The 10,000-nt window shown below is 43.8% G+C and overlaps 1 long non-coding RNA gene across 1 annotated transcript; it reads left to right on the forward strand.

The window, feature by feature from the left end:
* The first annotated feature begins 6,458 nt into the window (after positions 1 to 6,458).
* On the forward strand, positions 6,459 to 8,800 carry LOC134468588 (uncharacterized). Its single transcript, XR_010038850.1, has 3 exons — positions 6,459 to 6,947; positions 7,832 to 7,975; positions 8,593 to 8,800. It is a non-coding gene; the product is annotated as an uncharacterized LOC134468588 (long non-coding RNA).
* The last annotated feature ends 1,200 nt before the right edge of the window (positions 8,801 to 10,000 follow it).

The raw sequence follows: 10,000 nt of genomic DNA on the forward strand, positions 1-10,000 counted from the left end.
ACTTCACCGGTGGAGCTTTTTACCTGCAGTCACCCAGATGGAGCCTGGTGGAGCAATGATCAAAGGGCAGAGGACCAGTGGTCAACCGCTAAGTGCTCCCAGCTGTTCCTCTACCCAGGGAGGCCAACAGGGATGGGGGGAGGGGGCAAAGGGGTGTGTTGTCCTGGGCCCAGGGAGAGGGGTCCCTAGAATTGTGTCCGCATTACATTGTAGGTTTTGGCTGGCTGGGGGGGGGGGGGGGGCAAAGGGGTGTGTTGTCCTGGGCCCAGGGAGAGGGGTCCCTAGAATTGTGTCCGCATTACATTGTAGGTTTTGGCTGGCTGGGGAGGGGAGGGGGCAAAAAGGTGTGTTGTCCTGGGCCCAGGGAGAGGGGTCCCTAGAATTGTGTCCGCATTACATTGTACATTTTGGCTGGCTGGGGAGGGGGGAGGCTTTGCCGTGATTTTGACCCGGGCCTCCCAAAACTGTCGGGGGAACTGCCTCTATCCTTTACCTTTATACCCCTCACGCCATCATCTCCCTGATCGAGACTCTCCAGCATGGATGGCGTGGGGGAGGCTGATTCCGATCGGAATAAATTACCGCAGGTTGTTGCGTTGCATTGCGTTGCGTGGAGGGGGTGGGGTCCAGGCCCAGTGAAGCGATCCAGAATGTGTATTTTTATCTGAATGTGTGTGTGTGTGTCTGTGGATGTGTGTGAATATGTGTCCATGAGTGCATGTGTGTAATAGAATGTGTGTGCCTGTGTATCTATGGGGATTTGTGTTTGTGAATATGTGTGTGCACGTGTGTGTGTGTGTGATCGCTTGCGTGCATGTGTGTACGGTAAGCTTGCGTGTAGTGCACGTGTGTGAACGAAGCGTTATTGAAGACACATTTCGATATAGTGCAGCCTTGTCAGGTCAGGATATCGGTGGGCGCAGGGTCGGATTAAGATGGCCCGGGGCCCCTAGGCTACAGGTTGCTGTGGGGCCCCCCAGAGGGCACATTTTGTGAAATATGTACGTAGACAGTGTCATAATTACGAGCAAGACATTCAGGATGACATGTCTGCCAACTGTTCACAACACGGTGGATCAATTTTTCAATATTGTATTGTAATTTTTCCACTTTTGGGCAATCAGGGGGCCCCTGGCAGGTGGGGCCCCTAGGCTGCAGCCATATCTAGCCTTTGCATTAATCCGGCCCTGAGTGGGCGCCTTCCCTTCCACCAGGATGTACGTGACTTCAATTGCAATAGCAGTCCATATTAGATTTTACATTAATAGCCCATGCAGTGTGTCTGCTAGGCCGTGAGCTGCCACCTCAGCACTTTGCCAGCCCCAGTGTATGATAAGCCACACAGGCAGCTAAATCAAAATCTGTAGTGTAGTTTGTCAGTGTAACAGAGAATGATTACAGTTATGAAGGCAGGGAAAAGGACATACGTGCACTGCACAAACGGTGGGCGGCGGGCAGTCTCTCTCTCTCTCTATCATTTACTGTCTATTTGTGTGTGTGTGTATGTGTGTTTGTGCAGGTGTGTGTGTGTGGGCATGTGCCTGCAGGTGTGTGTGTGGTTGCGTATTTGTGTGTGCACGTGTATACACCATCTACATGTGCATGATCTGTGTGTGCGTGTGTGTGCGTGCGTGCGTGATTGTGTGTGTGTGTGTGCGCGCGTGATTGTGTGTGCGTGTGTGTGTGTGTGTGCGTGCGTGCGTGCGTGTGTGATTGTGTGTGTGTGTGTGCATGCGTGCTTGTCTGGCTTGTGGGAGATAAGGCTACTAGATCTGTGGTGTTTTCAGGTACACTGCAAATATGCAAAGTCGACCCCACATGAGATACACCACTAAAGCTGTCCCTGACGATCTCAGAGAGAGAGAGAGAGAGAGAGAGAGAGAGAGAGAGAGAGAGAGAGAGAGAAAAACTGTGATTCTGAAAGAGAATAGGCCTACTATCTTATAAAAAAGTAAAAAGATAAAATGAGAAAGAGGCAGAGAGAGAAAGAAAGGCGAGACAAAGAAAGACAAATAGAGAGGGAAGTGGAGGAGAGAAGGAAGAGGAGAGAGGGCGCAAAAGTGCTCATTTGAATCGAAATTGAATTGCAATACAACAGCTATGAGCGGCACAGAGATGCATCGCGTCGCACAGCCACCCAAGCTTATGGGTAACTATCTGTGTAGAGTAGAGTGTGTTTCTGTGTATGTGCGCGTGTGTTGGTTTGTGTAAAAATGTGTGCATGTACTGGTACTTGTATAAATATTGTGCATTTTTATATGTGTATTTTATGCCTACTTTTGTGTGAATTTTATGAGCGCTTATTTGTGTTTGTTTGTGTGTGTGTGTGTTTTAGGGTTAGGATTTTATGCCTACTTCTGCCTGTTCTTCTTCTCCTGTGTGTGCCTCTGTGCCTGTGCGTATGTATGTGCCTGTGTTTGTGTACGTATGTGTGTTTGTGTGCGTGCATGTGTGTCTGTGCGTACGTATGTGTGTGCCTGTGTGCAAGTGTGTTTGTGTACGTATGTGTGTTTGTGCATGTGTGTCTATAAGTGCGTATGTGTGTTTGTGTCTGTGTGCATGTGTGTCTGTGCGTATGTGTGTGTGCCTGTGTACGTATGTGTGTTTGTGTGTGTGCCTGTGAATACATATGTGTATTTGTGTGCGTGCATGTGCGTACGTATGTGTTTGTGCATGTGTGTCTGTACGTAGGTGTGTTTTTTGTCTGTGTGCATGTGTGTGTGAGTGTTTGTGTGTGTGCCTGTGTACGTATGTGTGTTTGTGTGTGCCTGTGTGTACGTATGTGTGTCTGTGCGTACGTGTGTGTGCCTGTGTGCATGTGTGTGTTTTGTAGCAGCAATACTGTATATCCATGATGCTTGAGTCCCACCCACCACCCCCCCCCCCCCTCAGCATCAGCATCAGCCTCCTCCTCCTCTGCCCTCTCCCCTCCCCCGCTCGTCCTAACCCGTCAGCCAGGCAGAGGGGAGAGAGTTCACCGCAGAACGAACCCGTCGACCTCTCCTCTCCATCCTTTCCTCTCCTCTCATCTCCTCCTCCTCCCATCCCCCCTCGCCACCTTCTCTGCTCTCACTCTCCTCACATCTCTCCTGTACATGCAACCCTGCCCCCATGCAAGTACATCCATCCATCCAAACAACCATTCATCCCTCTATCCACCCTCCCAGCCTGCCCTCCCCCCTTTTCTCTCTCTCTCTCTCTGTCATGTCTTACAGTTGCACCACTCTCTCCTCCCTGTCTTTTTCTTCCGCATCTGTTCCATGTTTCTTTTCCAATTTCCTGACCTCTTTCCACCTTTTTTCTCTCTCCGTGGCTTCCATCGCTTCCCCCCCCCACAACATTATAACTCGAACATGAGGACCCCATTCACCTGTGTTGCAGTAAAAGTGTGTGTCCTTGTGGCGTATGACTCTCTGCAGGTGTTTTGTGTATATTCATGCGTGTGCGCGTGTGTATGTGCGTGCGTCTAGGTGTCTCTGTGTTTGCACATTTATTTGTGTGTACAGTTGAGGACGATATTATTAGCCCCCCTCCTGAAATTAGACATATCTCTTGATTTCTCAGTAAGAATGACCATTATTAACCGTTCCTGTTATTCTGGAAACAAATACACCATGGAGATAGTATACAATAAGTTAAATTTGGACTTTTTCATTTTCAAAATGAGTTTAAACAAAAAAGTGTAAAAATGTCAAGGACAAAATTATTAGCCCCCTTATCATTAATAGTCAATACAGTGCCATTTATGAACAAAAAATGACACCAGGCACTTTGATTAGTTGTTAACTATGTTGGCACATGTCCTACCAGGGATTTTGGCCCATTTTTTTCATTGCAAATAGTTAAGCTGGTCCAAATTGCATGGATGTTGAGGATGGACATTCATTTTCAGCACTCTTCAAATACTATCTGAAGGATTGAGGTCTGAACCACTCCATGACGATGGTTTTAGTATCCTTGAAGAACATTTGAACTATTTTGGATGCAATTTTTGGGTTATGATCTTATTGAAAGATCCAGTGAAGATCTTAGCTCCCTCTATGAGCATATTTTTGCAAGGTCACTTTCCACATTCTATCATAATTTTCAGTTGTTATGGTGCCGTACACCCAAACAAGGTTTCCTGTGGCTGAGGCTGCCACAGAATGATGCATCCACCACCATGTTTAATTGTGGAAATCATCTTATAACGATTCAAGGCCTATCCCTTTCTTCACCGGACAGAAGCAGAATTCATGCATCAAAGCAGGTGCAATTGAATATCATCAGATGAAATCAGAGACGTTCGAAGCTCATTTTTGACTTTCAAATGTTCACAGGCAAAGCTCAATAACACTTTGATATTCACTGTCTTTAGTAAAGGGGTTCTTCTGTGATGATGGCCCCAAAGCCCAATATGATGACAAGCCCTAACAACTGTCTTTCTTGGGGGGGGGGGAACCTCCAGGTGAGGCCAGGTCAATAACAATCATCTAGGCAGGTGTCCAATGCTTCTTTGGTCTAATGACGCTAAGCAGTTTCCACAGTTACACATAGTGGAAGGGCATCAAGTTTAGTCTGTTATTCAGCCTCAGACACAGGGAGTCTGGGTCTGAATCTGGATTGCTGGGTCTTCCAACAACATTGTAACCCAAAGCATACATTTAGATTAGTTCAGAGGTTCTTCAAGGACACTAAAACCATGATATTGGAATCACCCGCTCATAGTCCAGTCCTCAATCCCACTGAGAGTCTGTGGTTAATGTCTATGCTCAGCATCCATGCGATTTGGACCAGCTAGAACACTTTGCAGTGAAGAAATGGGCCAAAATCCCTAGTGGGGCATGTGCCAACCTAGGTAGCAACTTATCAGAGCCTGTTGTCAGTTTTGGTTCATAAATGGTGCCATATTGACTATTAATGATCAGGGGGCTAATAATTTTGTCCTTGTCATTTTTGCCATTTTTTGTTTAAACTCATCATAACAATAGAAAAATCCAAATTCAACTCATTGAACATTATCTCCATCAGTGTATTTGTTTCCAGAATAACAGAAACAGTTAATAATTGTCATTGTTACTGAGAAATCAAGAGAAATGTCTAATTTCAGGAGGGGGGCTAATAATATCGTCCTCAACTGTATGTCTGTGATTGAATGTGTACATACAGTATAGTACATACTATACTATGTACTGTGTGCATATATCTGTGTGCGTGTGTGTACTGTACTCTCTGTGTGTGTGTGTGTGTGTGTGTTGTGTTTATGTACCTATGTGGGCTCCAAAAGTTCCCATTAGGATACAAAAACCTGACAAGGGGCCCTTTTTGGGGACAAAATTGCGGTCCCCACATATTCAACAGTGTTTTTCTTGGTCTTTCTAGGCACAGTTACATATGTTTAGGTAGAAATTAATGGGAGTTGGGGGGCACTGTGGTGCAGCGCGCTAAGCCCCCCACATTTGGGCTTGCATACCCATGGGGGCCCCGGTTCGAGTCCGGCCGGGGTCATTTCCCGATCCCACCCCGTCTCTCTGTCCCACTTGTTTCCTGTCACCATCTCAGACTGTCCTATCAAAATAAAGGCATAAAAAGCCCCTAAAAATATATTTAAAAAAAAAAAAAGAAAAGAAATGAATGGGAGTCCCTACAATTAGTTAACAAAAAACAAGCTTGTGTGTGTGTGTGTGTGTGTGTGTCTGTCTGAGAGATGGGTAGGTGTGCTCAGCTTCACATAGGAAATGGCTTTTTGTAGGAACAAACAGGGAAGGTGGCAAAGGAGCCGAATTGAGAGCACAGAGAAGAGAGCCGAGAGAACAGAGTGGGTGGCAGTGTGTGTGTGTGTGTGCGTGTGTATGCGTTGGGTTTGGAGGGAGAACAGAGCAAGGAGACTGATGGGTTCTATCAACACACCCAAGGCCACAATGTAACGCTTGGGAACGCAATCCTCTCTCTCACTCTCTCTCTCGGAGGAAAAGACATTTTGCGTTTTTTTCCTCCTTTCCATTTTCTCTCTCGCCTCTCTTCCTGTTTACCCACGCATCTGTTCTGTCGTCCCCTTTTTCCTCCTCTTTTTCTCCATCCCTCCATTTCCCATTGACCCGCTTCACAGCTTGCATTGATGGTCCAGGCCCCCTGGTGAGGTGTGGTGTGAGGCAGAGGGAGAGCATTTTGGTGTGTATGTTTGAGTGTGTGCATGTGCTCGTGTGTGTGAGTGTGTGTGTGAGAGAGAGAGAGTGTGTGTGAAGGTGGGGTGTGTGATATGGAACGCCAAATGAGCCACGCTTAATTAAATAAATACACCAAAAAATAATTAATTCAATGTGTCACTAATTAATTTAAAGTAGAATTAAATAATTAAAATTGGCATTAAATATATAATTTATGAATTAAATGTCAATTTATATAATGTAATGTTAAATATTTATTTCGCAATTCAATTAATTATTTAATTAATTTATTTAATTATTTCATGTTACGTGTGTTTCAGCACATCATTAATTAAATTAATCTGTCAATCTCACCCATCAAAGTCAGTGGGCGGAACCACTGACGTAAACGGGCGGGACTAGTGCCAATCTGGTGTTATCGACTGCTTTGGTCTGAAGCCTAACACCTCCTACATGACATGAATGGATCAAGGAGGAAAGCTGCTTCTATTCGAAATATGATGAAAAAGGCGTTGTGAGTGATTGGGACTGTAGCACTGTCAACATTTCAAGTGAAAGGCTTAGAGTTTTATCTTTAGGAAAATGTATTCGTGAAATTAGCTTCTTGGCCATGACGTTTTAAAAGGAGTGGATGCATGTTGTCGAGATACGTTGAGGATGACAGCTGCCTCCAAGTTCTACTTGGCTTCCTCGTTGAGGATGACAGCTGCCTCCAAGTTCTTCTTGGCTTCCTCGCGGCCTATCCACTAGGGCTCCGGGAACCAAATCTCCTTCATCATCGTTTGACACACTTTCTCACAGGTAATGTAGACAATTTTGAATGGCATTTGCCATTGTGTAACCTGACAACGTTGGAACTAGCCGGCTACGTGGTCTCATTTTCACCGTGGTAATGCTAGTTGCATTTGTCATAAGTAGCACAGTCAGTGACCGCAGACAACGAGTCATTTGTTGGCAAAACAAAGTAGATGGTATGCTAAGAAACATTACCAACGTTGTTCAATGTTGGCGGACGCTCCAGTTTTTGAATGGGGTCGAGACGCCAACCAGCAATACTCTTCTAGGAGGGTGCTAGTGCTAGAAAAATAGCATTAGCAGGCATCACTACACAACCAATTACCAGTTACTTTCACACCATAGAAAATAAGCAAGTATTAAGTGATTAGTTTGCGAATTCAAGCTTGGTCACTGGCAAATGGTATGAATATCAAGAGTACATTAAAGGTAGAGTACCTCCCAGTGCTTGGCTTACTAGTTCAACTTCAGAACATTCTGGGACTAGATCTGTCCAGTTATGTTCATGAGCGGTCCAAGACTATTTTCGCTCTCTTGAGTATGAATCCTGTATTGTCACGTAATGCAGTTAAATAAGTTAAACTGATTTGGTATGTTAAGCACGTTTTAAAAATGTTGCATTTTGCCTTTATAGGGCAGTAGGCCTACTGTTGTTATCAATGTCACAATATTCCACAATGTAACCTCATGTAGAATAGCCTCAATTATTGTTTTATGTACTTCTTGTGTTTATGTCTGTCATGTGTATACTATAAAGTGCTATAGCATTCTTCACTCTCTCACTCACACACACACGCTGGTTTTATTCAGAACATTGTGGAAGATGAATAGAAGTAATCTGTTGTAAGATCTGCTGTAATTCCCACATCTGTATCACACTGTATTTTCAGAAATAAAAAGGGGATACTGTGACCAAACCGGCCTACTGATGTCCATACAGTAGCCCTACACAAGACCATGTCTGTCACATTGGTGCCATGACCGAGTTGGACCTTCGCCCAACCGGGATCATTCTGGACATCATCTGCGTTGTGGTATCATACAGTATATTGCGTATATTGCATCCATGTATGGAAATGGTAAAATATGTAACCCACTTGTACCATCTTAATGTGGTACAATCAAACCTTATTTGACTAATCAAGTGTTGAAGTGATACTGTTTAGCGATTTTAAGATTTATTCTGTAGAGCTTTCTTTTAGATTACTATTTTATCTTAACCCCTCCACCTTTTTTTATCTGTTAAATGTTTTGTGTGTGTGTGGGTGTGAGAAGTGTACCACCCACTGCAAAACAATTGCCAATACTGGGACATAAGGCTACTATTACTACGACTACTGTGCTATTTTTGGAAATAAGCTCATATTACACCTCCCTGTGAGTTAAATGATTGAGTTTTACCTTTCTCTAGCCGCCAGCTGGTCTCATAGGATTCAATGTTTATCACTAGCATGGAGCATGGAGGTGGTATTTGCACAGCCATACTCTGAAAACGATTGAAAGTACAGCAGGAAGGTAAACCTTGATCATTTAACTCAAGGGGAGGCGTAATATGAGCTTATTTCCACAAATGGCACAGTATCAATTTAGCTGAGATGGCAAGCTTGCACTGATCATGGATCATCTGACTTTATGTGTATTATTTATGCAGATAATCATCAAAGCCTGACTGCCCACAACACCTGGATCAGAGAGCCAGTCCAATGAAATCTGTCAAGAAAACCGCAGATAAACAAGGCCTGTATCATCATTGTAGTCTAGTACTACACTTTTATTATACACGAAGACAGAACATGACATGCTTGTATCATTGCAAAAAAAAACAAAAAAAAACTAACTATACAATCAGTCATGCACTCTCAGACGCACTCACTTACTATACAACTCACCACACACATGTTAATCCATTACAATGTGTTCATTCAGCTCTAACATACCCACATTTTTAATTGAAAAAACCCTCAAATCTCAAGAACCTGAATGCAGCGTAAATGTGTCTCCTGGCTACAATGGGTTAAAGCGCTGGAGGCCAGAAGGAAAGTAGAGTGATTACACTCATTCTCAAACTGGACGCAATGTGGACAGTATTCCAAGTGTGCCTTTAAATAATATTGGTTTGTGGGTTTTGTGTTGTTTATTGGGTCAGAGGTGGGCCCCAAGGTTCAATTACACCATTAGGTGTAAGTGATCACCATTCTTTGTTACACCATGATTTTCCTAAATGTATGTATATTCCAGTTCAGTCTTGTTTATATAATTCTGCACAACTTGGTTCATCTTTCTTCCCATGTTTAACTGCAGTCAACCTGCCATCCAAGCCGAGGCCAAACACATCATAGCACTGAGGTGGTCAACCAAGGTTGCAGATAGGGATGACTTCCACGACGTGTCCACCAAGACCAGAGGAGGCTGCTGCGGACAGCTTCCCTGCGAGAAACCTTGCTACGCCCAGTATAGGCACACAACTCTAATTTCACTGCATGTTTTAGTATTTCTATGCATGCAACCTATAAATCCTTTAAATCTTGCAATTGATGTAGACTTGTAAGCCATCTTTAAGCAACTAATACGTTATTCTAACCTCTTCACATTGATACACATTTTGTGCACTTCAGATTAATTTCCTGTATTTTGTTCTTGCTCTTTCCCTGCAGAAACACAATTGAACAGATTTAATAAATGTTCGTCTTTGTCAATAATTGTATCTTCTTTTCAGCATGAACTGAGCCAAGTTAACTTTCTAGTCAAAGTATCTATTGGAGGCATAAATAACAAGAGGAAGACTAGCCATCAATAATTACAGTATTTACAAGCAGTGAAAGAGGCACGGACCAAATATTTGTTACAGTGAAGAAGTTGTGATGCTGTACGTGTTTACTCCATCTACAGGCTGCTATAGACTTAGTTTTCCACAAAGAAGCCTAGAGTCGAGACCTTTGTTCAATCTTCTGACATGCTCTTACTCTTGACAAATGGGTACTATATCAGCTTTATTACTTTATTGAATCCTAAAATTGTCCAGCAAGTATGAATTGGACGTTGTATCTTGGAGTACCGTA

Source organism: Engraulis encrasicolus, chromosome 18, assembly GCF_034702125.1.
Source record: "Engraulis encrasicolus isolate BLACKSEA-1 chromosome 18, IST_EnEncr_1.0, whole genome shotgun sequence".
Classification (NCBI taxonomy): Eukaryota; Metazoa; Chordata; class Actinopteri; order Clupeiformes; family Engraulidae; genus Engraulis; species Engraulis encrasicolus.